The sequence below is a fragment of the Schistocerca gregaria genome, chromosome 2 (genome assembly GCF_023897955.1).
Source record: "Schistocerca gregaria isolate iqSchGreg1 chromosome 2, iqSchGreg1.2, whole genome shotgun sequence".
Lineage (NCBI taxonomy): Eukaryota > Metazoa > Arthropoda > Insecta > Orthoptera > Acrididae > Schistocerca > Schistocerca gregaria.
In genome coordinates, this window is record NC_064921.1 from 426,608,170 (window position 1) to 426,621,530 (window position 13,361).

At 42.3% G+C, this 13,361-nt stretch overlaps 1 protein-coding gene and 1 long non-coding RNA gene across 3 annotated transcripts in view; one reads left to right on the forward strand and one right to left on the reverse strand.

Moving 5' to 3' along the window:
* The window catches only part of LOC126324164 (uncharacterized), a 28,272-nt gene extending 16,830 nt beyond the window's left edge, over nt 1-11,442 (reverse strand). The window contains exon 1 of one of the 2 annotated variants that reach the window (XM_049994940.1): nt 11,332-11,442. The gene's annotated coding sequence lies outside the window, so the exon portion shown is untranslated. The remainder of the gene's footprint in view (nt 1-11,331) is intronic. The other variant, XM_049994941.1, reaches the window with a different exon arrangement.
* The window catches only part of LOC126324201 (uncharacterized), a 167,734-nt gene that overhangs the window by 41,339 nt on the left and 113,034 nt on the right, over nt 1-13,361 (forward strand). The gene's annotated exons all lie outside the window — the stretch shown is intronic.

The following is a 13,361-nucleotide window of genomic DNA, read 5'->3' on the forward strand; positions in this document are numbered from 1 at the left end:
CTCAAAAGTTTTAAGTTTTTAACTTTCTAACTGTTATATATCTCAAATAAATACAGTTGTCCGTGTTTTGAAGTAGAACCGAAAACTTTATGGCACAACGAGAAAAGATTTCTGGAAGCAAATGTTTAGTGTGTGGCAATATATGGGTGTGAAGATAGGACTCTTGCATGGGAGAGTAGGAAAAGACTAAATTGTTTTGAGACGTGTCATCACAGGCGAACAGTTATCGTTTTCTGACTAGTTTGATGGGATACGACATGAACTCCACTCCAGTGCCGACCATTTTATCTCAGAGTAGTACTTCCAAACTACGTGCTCAATAAATTTGCTGGATGAATTCCAGTCTCTTCTACAGTTTTTGCCCTCACAGCTCAGCCAAGGACCACGGAAGCTATTCCGTCATGTCCTAACAAATGTCCTACCATCCTGTCCCTTCTGCTTCTCAGCATTTTCCATACATTAATGCTCCTCTGACCCTGCAGAGAACCACCTTCTTCCTTACCTTATGAGTCTACCTACTTTTCAACACTCTTCTGTAGCATCACATCTCAAATGCACCGATTCCCTTCTCCAAACTCACATTTTCAGAAACGCTGTCTTTAGTATAAGACCTATGATTGATACTAGTAGGTATTTCTTGGCAAGAAATGCCATTTTTGCCTGTGCTAGTTTGATTTTCGTCTTCCTTGCTTCGTCCTTCATGGGTTATTTTGCTGACTGGGTAGCAGAATTCCTTAACGTCAAGCACTTCTTGATCACCAGTAGTGAGGTTACGTTTCTTACTGTCCTCATTTCTGCTACTTCTCATTACTTTCGTCTTTCTCCGATTTACTATCAATTCATATTCTGTACGCATTAAATTGTTCTTTAGTTCAACAGATCCCATACTTATTCTTGATGTTCACTGACGATAGCAATGCCATCAGTGAATTTTATAATGGATTTCCTTTCATCTTGAATTTTAATCCCTTTCTTGAAACTTTCTTACACTCGTCATTGCTTCTCTATATGTAAATTGGACAGTAGGGCTGAAGAGCTAAATCTATGTCTTACACCCATTTTAATTCGAGATCTTCGTTCTTGATCTTCCACACTTATTGCTCCCTCTTGCTTCTTATACATAATGTATTTTAAGCGTCTTTCCCTATTTTTCTCAGGACTTCGAATATCTTCCACCATTTCGCAATTTTGAATGATGTTTCTATGTTGACAAATCCTATCAACATGCCTTGATTTTTTTTTCAGCCTTACTTTCATTATAAAATTCAACGCCAGAAGATTCAGTAGCTATGACCGCTATACACACATTCTTCCATATAAACTCTGACTGTTGTTACTCGTACAAAGGTAACGTTTTTCAAGTACATTCAGAATCTTTGTTGTTCATCAGGCAGACGTATTTTGTAAACATTATGAATAAACAAATTAGTACATTTGTCCTTTTTTTTTGAGTCATCTGTCTTCTGACTTCTTTTCTGCGGTCCGACTCGTATTCCTCTGCTGTGCCAACCTCTTCAATACAGCGAAGCACTTGCAGCCTATGTCCTCAGTTATTTCCTGGCTATATTCCAGTCTTTGTCTTCTTCCACAATCCAATTCATTTAACCTCCCTCAGATACTATGGAGATTACTTCGTGATGTTTTAACAGATGTCCTACGAACCTGTCCCATCCCTTCTTCTTGTCACTGTTTTCAAATGTTCAAATGTGTGTGAAATCTTATGGGACTTAACTACTACGTTCATCAGTCCCTAAGCTTACACATTATTTAACCTAAATTATCCTAAGGACAAACATACACGCCCATGCTCGAGGGAGGACTCGAACTTCCGCCGGGATCAACCGCACAGTTCATGTCACTGTTTCCCACACACTCCTTTCCTCATCGACTCTGCGGAGAACCTCTTCATTCTGTAACTTATCACTCCAGCTAGTTTTCATCATTCTTTTGTAGGACCACACCTCATTTGCTTCGCTTCTCTTCTGTTCCGAATTTCTCACAGTCCATGCTTCACTACCACACAGTGCTGTGCTCCAAATGCTCATTCCGAGAAATTTCTTCCTCAAATTAAGACTTTTGTTTGATATTAATCGACTTGCCTCGGCCAGCATGCCCTTTTCGACAGTACTAGTCTGTTTTTAATGTCCTCCTTGCTCCGTCCGTCATGGCTTGTTTTGCCGCATAGGTAGCAAAATTCTTTAAATTTATATACCTTTGATCGTCAGTGCTGATATTTAGTTTCTCGCTGTTCTCATTTCTGCTACTACTCATTACTTTTGTCTTTCTTCGATTTAATCTAAGTCCACGTTATTTACTCATTAGACTGTTCATTCTCTTCAACAGACCCTGTAGTTCTTCTTCATATTCACTAAGGATAGCAATGTCAACAACGAATATTACACCACTGGCTACAAAAATTGCTACACCATGAAGAAATGCACATGATAAACGGGTATCCATTAGACAAATATATTTTACTAGAACTGGCATCTGATTCCATTTTCACGCAATTTGGGCGCACAGATCCTGAGAAATCAGTACCCAGAACAACCACCTTTGGCCGTAATAACGGCCTTCCGTAATAACGGCCTTCATACGCCTGGGTATTGAGTCAAACAGAGCTTAGATGGCGTGTACAGGTACAGCTGCCCATACTGCTTCAACACGATACCACAGTTCATCAAGAGTAGCGACTTAAGTATTGTGACGAGCCTGTTTCTCGGCTACCATTGACCAGAAGTTTTCAATTGGTGAGAGATCTGGAGAACGTGCCGTCGTGCATTATCCTGCTCAAATGTAGGGTTTCGCAGGGATCAAATGAAGGATAGAGCCACGGGTCGTAACACATCTGAAATGTAACGTCCACTGTTCAAAGTGCCGTCAATGCGAACAAGAGGTGACCGAGACATGTAACCAATGGCACCCCAAACCATCACGCCGGTGATACGCCAGTATGGCGACGTCGAATACATGCTTCCAATGTGCGTTCACCGCGATGTCGCCAAACACGGATGCGACCATCATGACGCTGTAAAAAGGACCTGGATTCATCTGAAAAAATGACGTTATGCCATTCGTGCACCCAGATTCGTCGTTGAGTACACCATCGCAGGCGCTCCTGTCTGTGATGCAGCGTCACGGGTAACCGCAGCTATGGTCACAGAGCTGATAGTCCATACTGCTGCAAACGCCGTCGAACTGTTCGTGCAGATGGTTGTTGTCTTGCGAACGTCCCCATCTGTTGACTCAGGGATCGAGACGTGGCAGCACGATCCGTTACAGCCATGCGGATAAGATGCTAATGATACGAGGCCGTTGGGATCCAGCACGGTGTTCTTTATTACCCTCCTTAATCCATCGATTCCATATTCTGCTAACAGTCATTAGATCTCGACCAACGCGAGCAGAAATGTCGCGATACGATAAACCGCAATCACGATAGGCTACAATCCGACCTTTATCAAAGTCGGAAACATGATGGTACGCAATTCTTCTCCTTACACGAGGCATCACAACAACGTTTCACTAGGCAGCGCCGATCAACTGCTGTTTGTGTATGAGAAATCGGTTGGAAACGTCCCTCATGTCAGCACGTTGTTGGTGTCGCCACCGGCGCCAACCTTGTGTGAATGCTCTGAAAAGCTAATAATTTGCATATCACAGCATATTCTTCCTGTCGGTTAAATTTCGCGTCTGTAGCACGTCATCTTCGTGGTGTAGCAATTTTAATGGGCAGTAGTCTGTCGTTGCTTCGATGTATGGATCGAACAGCAGTGGCGAAATGCCACATCCATCTCTTAAACCCTTTTCAATCCAGGCGTTTCTTCCAATCTTATTGCTCCCCCTAGTTCTTGTTCATACTGTAAATTATAAGTGTTTCCACAAAGTTTCCTATTATTTGTTTCGGAATTTCGAACGCATTGCACAACTTCACATTGTCGAACGCTTCCGTGGTCAACCGCATCTTCAGAACTGTCTCCCTGGCACCTTTACCTTTCCTAAAGCCAAACTGATGGTCGTCTAACAAATCCTCAGTTTTCTTTTGCATCCTTCTGTATATTACCCTTGTCAGCAACTTCGCTTAATCAACTGTTAAGCTGACTGTGCGATAATTCTTGAACTTGTCTGCTCTTGCTACCTTCAGGACTCTGTTGATAATGTTTTGTGTGTGTATGTGTGTGTGTGTGTGTGTGTGTGTGTGTGTGTGTGTGTGTGTGCACATCCTACAATAATTTTAGAAATTTCGATGCAGTGTTATCTGTCGCTTCTTCCTTATTTAATCATAAGTGCACCAAAGCTCTTTTAAATTCTAATAAGGATTCCCTATCTCATTTATGTCGACTCCTCTTTCTACTTACATTACATCATTAGAGCCGCCCTTTCCCTCATAGAGAACTTCAGTATACTCCTTCCAGCTATTAACTCTCTCCTCTGCGTTTAACGGTGCACTTCCTGTTGCACTTCTAATGTTACCGACCTTGATTTTAATCTCACCGAAGGTTCTTTTGGCTTTTCTATATGCCGAGTCTGTCCTTCCGAAAAGCGTACCTCGGTATTACTGAATTTCCGTGCAAGCTTTTTCAGTTTTTTCTTACGTCGGTCAAATGTTGTATTTACTCTGTGATTCATTGGTTCTTCATAATAACTTTTCTTGTAGCTTTGTTTTTTCCCCAGCTTCTGTGATTGTCCTTTCTGGAGATGTCCGTTCCTCTTTAGCTGTTATTCCTACTGAGCTATTCATTATTGCAGTATCTAGGGCGTCAGAGAACTTCAAGCCTATGTCCTCATTTCTTAGTACTTCCGTAACACACTTCTTTCTACCTAACTGGTCTCTTAAATGTCATCCCATCTTCATCATTACTAAAGTGTGATCTGAGGCTACATTGCTCCTGAATGCACCTTAAAATACAGAATCTGATTACGGAACATCTTCTTGAACAAGATGCAATGTAAGTGGAATCTTCCCATATCTTCCTGCCTTTTCCAAGTATGCCGCACTTTCTTGCGAGCCCTGAACAGAACATTCGTTATTGCTAACTGATATCTGTACTCAGGAAAATAATAACTTGCAAAAAGCATATTTATTGGTGACCAGATGCTTCTGCAGTTAATGCTCGAAGGATCCGTCGCCACAGTTCGGAGTACGTTCTAATTTACGGTCGGAAGATGGTCTGACTATGGACTGAAACTGATCAAAAATAAATGTGATTTGTGCGATCTAGACTGTTTTTGTAAGTACAGTTGTTAATCGCAGTATTTCCGAAAATGTTTTAGAAAATATAACTGATGCTTGTTGCAGAGTTTAATTAGTCTTTCTCCTTTCTCATTCCTACTACCAAGTCCATATTGTCCCATAACGCCTTCTTCTATTCTCTCCCATACAGCCACATTCCAATTCCCATGGCTATCAGGTTTTCGTCTCCCTTTATGTACTGAAGTAGCCGTTCAATCTTCTCTATAAATCTTTCTCTATCTGTTCGTCTTCTGCTTACTACGCCGGCTGGAAAACTACTGTTATCGGTGTTTGTTTGCTGTCGAATTAGATGAGAGCAACCCTATCGTGGAACTGTTCACTGTAACACACTCTCGGCCCTACCTTCCCATTAATAACGAGTCGTACTCTTGTGATACCATTTTCTGCTGCTGTTGATATTCGTCTATAATCGTCTGGCCGTGCTGTAGTGAATCATTGTCTGAGCTTCTGACTCCAAAGACCACAAGTAATAGGTAAGTAATCCCTTTTAAAAGGATAAATATCAAAATCGAACATCGTGCGGTCAGAAAATGCAGTCGATCCGAAAAATACGTGAATCAAATGAGGGGACGCTTAGTCATCACGTACCTAAAGTGGCGCAGTGGATATGAATGACACCTACAATGAAGTGCAAAACACCAGGCACAGGAATTATAAGCATTACACAGAGGTTGAGAAAGAAAAATCGTGTAGAAAACATACTGTTTTCTTGCATTGTGTCTGTATTTATGGTCTTCCTGACTTCGAAGAAAATAATTAACTATTTATGAAATTAATTTACATAACTTTGGTTATAAACTTAAGCAGCCGAAATGAGTACAGCTCAACTGCTGTTGCATGTTGCATAATTCACAATGTTACAGCTCAGTTGACTGGTATTATCAACATAAAGTAATAAGTACAGTTAAACTCAACCGGAGGGTGGCTAAAATTTGCCAACTTCAAAACACATATCCCAACAGCCGACAACGAACTCCAAACGACACAATGTGAACAGTCGTGACTTTCTGGTAGATTAAGTCAATACAGCAATACAGCACCACACATTCCAACACAGCATAGAATTTTAGAATCTGTTGTAGAATTTTAGAACATGTTTTTTGCTCGAGTATCATGTCGTTTTTGGAAACCCAGAATGTACTCTGTAGGAATCAACATGGATTCCGGAAATAGCGATCGTGTGAGACCCAACTCGCTTTATTTGTTCATGAGACCCAGAAATTATTAGATACAGGCTCCCAGGTAGATGCTATTTTCCTAGACTTCCGGAAGGCGTTCGATACAGTTCCGCAACGTCGCCTAATAAACGAAGTAAGAGCTTACGGAATATAAGACCAGCTGTGTGGCAGGATTGAAGAGTTTTTAGCAAACAGAACACAGCATGTTGTTATCAATGGAGAGACGTCTACAGACGTTAAAGTAAACTCTGGCGTGCCACAGGGGAGTGTTATGGGACCATTGCTTTTCACAATATATATAAATGACCTAGTAGATAGTGTCGGAAATTCCATGCGGCTTTTCGCGGATGATGCTGTAGTATACAGAGAAATTGCACCACTAGAAAATTGTAGCGAAATGCAGAAAGATCTGCAGCGGATAGGCACTTGGTGTAGGGAGTGGCAACTGACCCTTAACATAGACAAATGTAATGTATTGCGAATACATAGAAAGAAGGATCCTTTATTGAATGATTATATGATAGCGGAACAAACACTGGTAGCAGTTACTTCTGTTAAATATCTGGGAGTATGCGTGCGGAACGATTTGAAATGGAATGATCATATAAAATTAATTGTTGGTAAGGCGGGTACCAGGTTGACATTCATTGGGAGAGTCCTTAGAAAATGTAGTCCATCAACAAAGGAGGTGGCTTACAAAACACTCGTTCGGCCTATACTTGAGTATTGCTCATCAGTGTGGGATCCGTACCAAATCGGGTTGACGGAGGAGATAGAGAAGATCCAAAGAAGAGCGGCGCGTTTCGTCACAGGGTTATTTGGTAACCGTGATAGCGTTACGGAGATGTTTAGCAAACTCAAATGGCAGACTCTGCAAGAGAGGCGCTCTGCATCGCGGTGTAGCTTGCTCGCCAGGTTTCGAGAGGGTGCGTTTCTGGATGCGTTATCGAATATACTGCTTCCCCCTACTTATACCTCACGTGGAGATCACGAATGTCAAATTAGAGAGATTCGAGCACGCACGGAGGCTTTCAGACAGTCGTTCTTCCCGCGAACCATACGCGACTGGAACAGAAAAGGGAGGTAATGACAGTGGCACGTAAAGTGCCCTCCACCACACACCATTGGGTGGCTTGCGGAGTATGAATGTAGATGTAGATCTAGATGTAGATGCCGCCAGCTGGCCCGGCCAAACTACGTACCACCGAGATTTCCTTGCTGCTCCACGCCAACCGACCAACTGCTCGCATACAGCCCAACCGGAAACTATAAGCGCCAGGACAAAGATAGTCGAAGCTGCGAATATCGATACACTCCGCTGCGGCCACCCGTGGAAAGAGAGGATAACAGCATAATCGCGAAAACTGCGGGAGACTAAACACAGAATAGCAATCAAGGTTTAATCCAACGCATAACATGAGCCAGCCACAGCTCAGTTATATCTCATTTTATTTTTTAAATCTTTGTTGCACAGTGGACGCTCCAAGCCATTCAAATATAAGTGGTGTAAGCAGTTGACATGCACCCGTAGTCTCGGGGTTGTGTCTGTGACTCGTAATTAAATAGTCGTCGGTCCTGGGTTTGAATCCCGCCACTGCTTAAATTTGATTAATTATCAGAATTGGTAGCCGAAGACTTCCGGCATAATAAGGGATCACCCTCATTCTGCCGACGGTCTTGCCAAAGAGGGAGGAGGAGCGGATAGAGGTTCAGGGCACTCTCTTGTCCTAGGGGTGGGAAATTGCCTCTAAAGGCAGAAGAATCAGCAATGATCAACGACATGAGGATGCAGGAGGCAATGGAAACCACTGCATTAAAGTCACGTAACGTGTATCCAGAGGACATGTGGTCTGTAGTTGAAGAAGTGTCATGATGATCTCTCCATTGGCAAAAGATTCCGGAATAATCGCCCATTCGGTTCTCCGGGAGGGGACTGCCAAGTGGGAGGTTACCATGAGAAGAAGAATGAATAATTAACGAAAGGATAATGTTCTACGAGTCGGGGCGTGGAATGTCAGAAGCTTGAACGTGGTAGGGAAACTAGAAAACCTGAAAAGGGGAATGCAAAGGCTCAATCTAGATATAGTAGGGGTCAGTGAAGTGGAAAGAAGACAAGAATTTCTGGCCAGATAAGTATAGGGTAACATCAACAGCAGCAGAAAATGTTATAACAGGAGTAGGATTCGTTATGAATAGGAAGGTAAGGCAGAGAGTGTGTTTGTGTGAACAGTTCAGTGATAGGGTCGTTCTTATCAGAATCGACAGCTAACCAACACCGACAGCGATAGTTCAGGTAAACATGCCGACGTCGCAAGTTGAAAATGAAGAGATAGAGCAAGTGTACGAGGATATTGAAAGGGTAATACCGTATGTTAAAGGGGATGAAAATCTAATAGTCATAGGGGTCTGGAATGCAGTTGTAGGGGAAGGAGTTGAAGAAAAGGTTACAGGAGAACATGGTTTTGGGACAAGGAATTAGAGAGGAGAATGACTAATTCAGTTCTGTAACAAGTTTCAGCTAGTAATAGCGAATACCCTCTTCTTGAGTCACAAGAGGAGGAGCTATGCTTGGAAAAGGTCGGGTGATGTGGGAAGGTTTCAGTTTGATTACATCACTGTTGGAAAGAGATTTTGAATTCAGATACTGGTTTGTAAGGAGTACCCAGGAGCAGATATAGACTTAGATCACATTATAGTAGTGATGAAGAGTAGGCTGAAGTTTAAGACAGCAGTCAGAAGAAGTGGGATGCGGAAGTCCTAAGGAATGACGAAATACGTACGAAGTTATGTAAGGCTTTAGATACAGCAATAAGGAAGAGCTCAATAGGCAGTACATTTGAAGAGGAATGGACATCTCTAAAAAGAGCCATCACAGAAGCTGGGAAGGAAAACATAGCTGCAAGGAAGGAAACTAAGAAGAAACCATGGTAAGAGAAGAAATACTTCAGTTGATCGATGAAAGGAGGAAGTACAAAAATGTTCCAGGAAACTCAGGAATACAGAAATACAAGTCGCTGAGGAATGATATAAATAGGAATTCCGGTGAAGCTAAGACGAAATGGCTGCAGGAAAAATGTGAAGACGTCGAAAAAGAAATGATTGTCGGAAGGACTGACTCGTCATACAGGAAGGTCAAAACAACCTTCGATTATATTAAAAGCAATGGTGGTAACATTAAGAGTGAAACGGTAATTCCACTGATAGATGCAGAGGAGAGAGCGGATAGGTGGAAAGAATACATTGAAAGCCTCTATGAGGGTGAAGATTTGTGTGATGTGATAGAAGAAGAAACAGGAGTCAATTTAGAAGAAATAGGGGATCCAGTACTAGAATCAGAATTTAAAAGAGCTTTGGAGGACTCAAAGTCAAATAATGCAGAAGGGATGAATAACATTCCATCAGAATTTCTAAGAGCATTGGGAGAAGTGGAAACAAAAAGACTATTCATGTTGGTGTGTAGATTGTATGAGTCTAGCGACATACCATCTGACTTTCGGAAAAACATCATGCACACAATTCCGAAGACGTTAAGAGCTGAAAAGTTGTGAGAATTATCGCACAGTCAAACTAACAGCTCATGCACGCTAGTTTCTTTCAAGAATAATATACAGAACTATGGAAAAGAAAATTGAGGATGCGATAGATGACGATCAGTTTGGCTTTAGTAAACGTAAAGGCACGGGAGACACAATTAGGGCATTGGTGGAAATCACTGTAAACAACGATACTGGCTCTTATTGCAATTCAGTCCCAAAACCTTTTTCTCAGGGTGACATAACTAAAAGCTTCTTCGAAAAATAATCTAGTAATAAATGTAAAGATACGAACATTTCCAATATTTAAACTCCTTTGTTTCATCACTGGGAATTGTCAGCTGTGTCTCAAGTAATGATTCAAATCCAGATACTGCTCTCGTCAATGACTGTGCCAAACATACCAGTTTCACTTAAATCCGAATATGATGCGCAATAAATCAATCAAATGCTTGTTGTCAAATACCTATCCCTCTGACTTGACATTAAACAGTGTCATGATTAAAGTGTGCTCCATTTTTCTAATGATTATTGAAAAAGTAAACACAAACCATATAATCATCATTCAGCCAAAGCTAGAGTTATAGATCTTGTTTGAAGTATAACGTTGGCAGCAAAGATGCTACTGCAATAGTTGGATAGTGCACAATATTTAAATCGTGCATGTCACTGAGTAAATCATTCGCAGATAAAATATCTAAAATTATGTATATTAGACGAGCTGTTTGTTATAAAATCGAATACGTCGATTTAAAACAAAGATAAATATGATAAAAGCATACCGAATTCAGTGGACATGTGTCTGATGCAGAGAATATTTATAACTTCGATCGAATTTAAAAGCCGGCCGGTGAGGCCGAGCGGTTCTAGGCGCTTCAATCCGTAACTGTTCAACCAATACGGTCGCAGGTTCGAATCCTGCCTTGGGCATGGATGTGTGTTATGTCCTTAGGTTAGGTAGGTTTAAGTAGTTCTAAGTTCTAGAGGACTTTTGACCGCAGATGTTAAGTCCCATAGTGCTTAGAGCCATTTGACCCTTTTTTTTCGAATTTAAAACGACACTTTTATGTAACGTAAACACTTATTCGCATCCCAGGTTCTCTCACGAAGTGTCTGGCCATGTTCGAGTGATTAGTGGCACGAAAATTATTTCGCCATCGAGCTTTCAATTTTATCGTCAAGGATAGAGCTGTGGCTAAAATACTGTGCAATTTTTTTGAACGTTCTTTCACGAACCATATATGGGAGTTTTTCCGATCGTGTCACACACGCATCAGCCTAGAAAAAAAAACTGAACATAAGGAAATGCTACTTTTGATTGTTGTCACTCTAATAACTAAGAAGTGCTTTATCATACGTTACTAACCTTTACCTGTAGAAGAGAAATGCCAGCAGCAGATTTCAGTTTCCTATTTATTTGCACACTGAGTTCTGCAGGAGGTCTGTCGCTCTAGAGGTGGCCAGTGGGATTCTGATTAACTGATAAAGCACTTTCTGCTTTATAAACGGCACTCTTCACGTTGATAGCGGATCTGGAGTGAGAGAGGCAGTGATAGGGAAGTGTGGAGGGGATAAGGTTCTCGTAGCTTGGAGGCAGGGATGCGGCAAACGAGGTAGTGTAGCGAATCCGTGGCGCTGCAGAAATCTTAGGTTCAGTTAGCTAGGGTGCTGCGTCCTATTCGTTGAAATATATAAGGACAAAAACTAATGCTGTAAGTGATTGTGATCTATCTTGTGCATGGGAGACATCATACTCCGCTACGTTGGGTCAGCTGCTCTACTGATGCACTCCACTTGATGTCAGAGGGCGAGAACACCTGACTAGCTAGTTGCTTTTTCTTTTTCGATATGTCAAAAATAATGCTTAAGTCACTCATAACAAGTCCTCCTACATCTCAGAATACAAAAATTCTCATATACTACAGGGTGGGCCACGGGGCATTCTGCATTTTCAATCGGCCCCTTTGTTAACATGCGAATGTGCTTGTGTCATATACCGTATCTGATGTGACCAACGTATTATGTCATTGACTTCTGTATGAAACAAGGCCAGTACTTGCACGTATTGAGTCAGTGGACGAGTTGGACGCACCGATGTGCTGTAAGGGTGCTGCTTACAACTAATGGGGTCGTGCAACGGTAAGACATGAACCCAGACCATCACTCCTGGGTGTCGGGCGGTATGGCAGACGGCAGTCAGGTTGGCACCCCACTGATTTCTGAGCTTCTCCAGACGCGCCTTCGACCTGGAACCTTATTGACTGGAATATCGCATCGAACTGAACCCCAGTGATCATCGAAATGTCTGGAGACACCTGGGACAGCGTCTTGTTCTTGAAGTTTCTTATTATGATGTCCAATGGTATAATATGCACTTGGCAGAGATTCATGAATCTTTGTCATGTATATCTTTGTTATGTAAAAGTGCATCACACTCCATAGCACATGAACCTGCTGTGCCCACACTTTCAAGCTACGCTGTGTGGAGCCGAAGAGGCCACCTTAGTCTGCTAGAACTGGTAATCAAAATAATTGCTAAAAATAGTAATCTTGACTGTTTCAACGGTTTTGCTTTTACGCATAAGAAAAAAAGTATGGTATCACCTCGGTTCCCAGAGTTTCTGAACTTGTACACAAAATTGGAATAGAGATCAAGATAAACATCAATTCCACCCTTTTTATTGCTCATGAAAACCACACATTGCATGTTGTACCACACTACAGCGAGGCCTCCAGAGGTGGGAGTCCAGACTGCTGTACACAACAGTTCTTCTAATGCCCAGTAATTTGTCCTCTTGCATTAATACATGCCTGTGCTCGTCGTGGCATACTATCCACAAGTTCATCAACGAACTGTTGGTCCAGATTGTCCCACTCTTCAACGGCGATTCGGCGTAGATCTCTCAGAGTGGTTGGTGGGTCACGTCGTCCTTAAACAGCCCTTTTCAGTCTATCTGGAGAACATGTTGGCCACTCTAGTCGAGCGATGTCGTTATTCTGGAGGAAGTCATTCACAAGAGTTCATGATGCAAGCGCGATTTGTCGCCCATGAAGACGAATGCCTTGCCAATATATTGCTGATATGGTTGCACCATCGGTCGGGGGAAGGCATTCACGTATCGTACAGACGTTAGGGCGCCTTCCGTGACCGCCAGTGGCATACGTCGGTCTTACATAATGCCACCCCAAAACACAGGGAACCGCTACCCAGCTGCAGTCGCTGGACAGTGTGTCTAAGGCGTTCAGTCTGGCCGGTTGAAGGCATATGCGACGCTCATCGGTGAAGAGAACGTGATGCCAGTCTTGAGCGGTTTATCGGGTATGTTGTTCAGCCCATATCTACCTCACTGCATAGTGTCGTAGTTGCAAAGATGGATCTCGCCGCGGTATTGACCG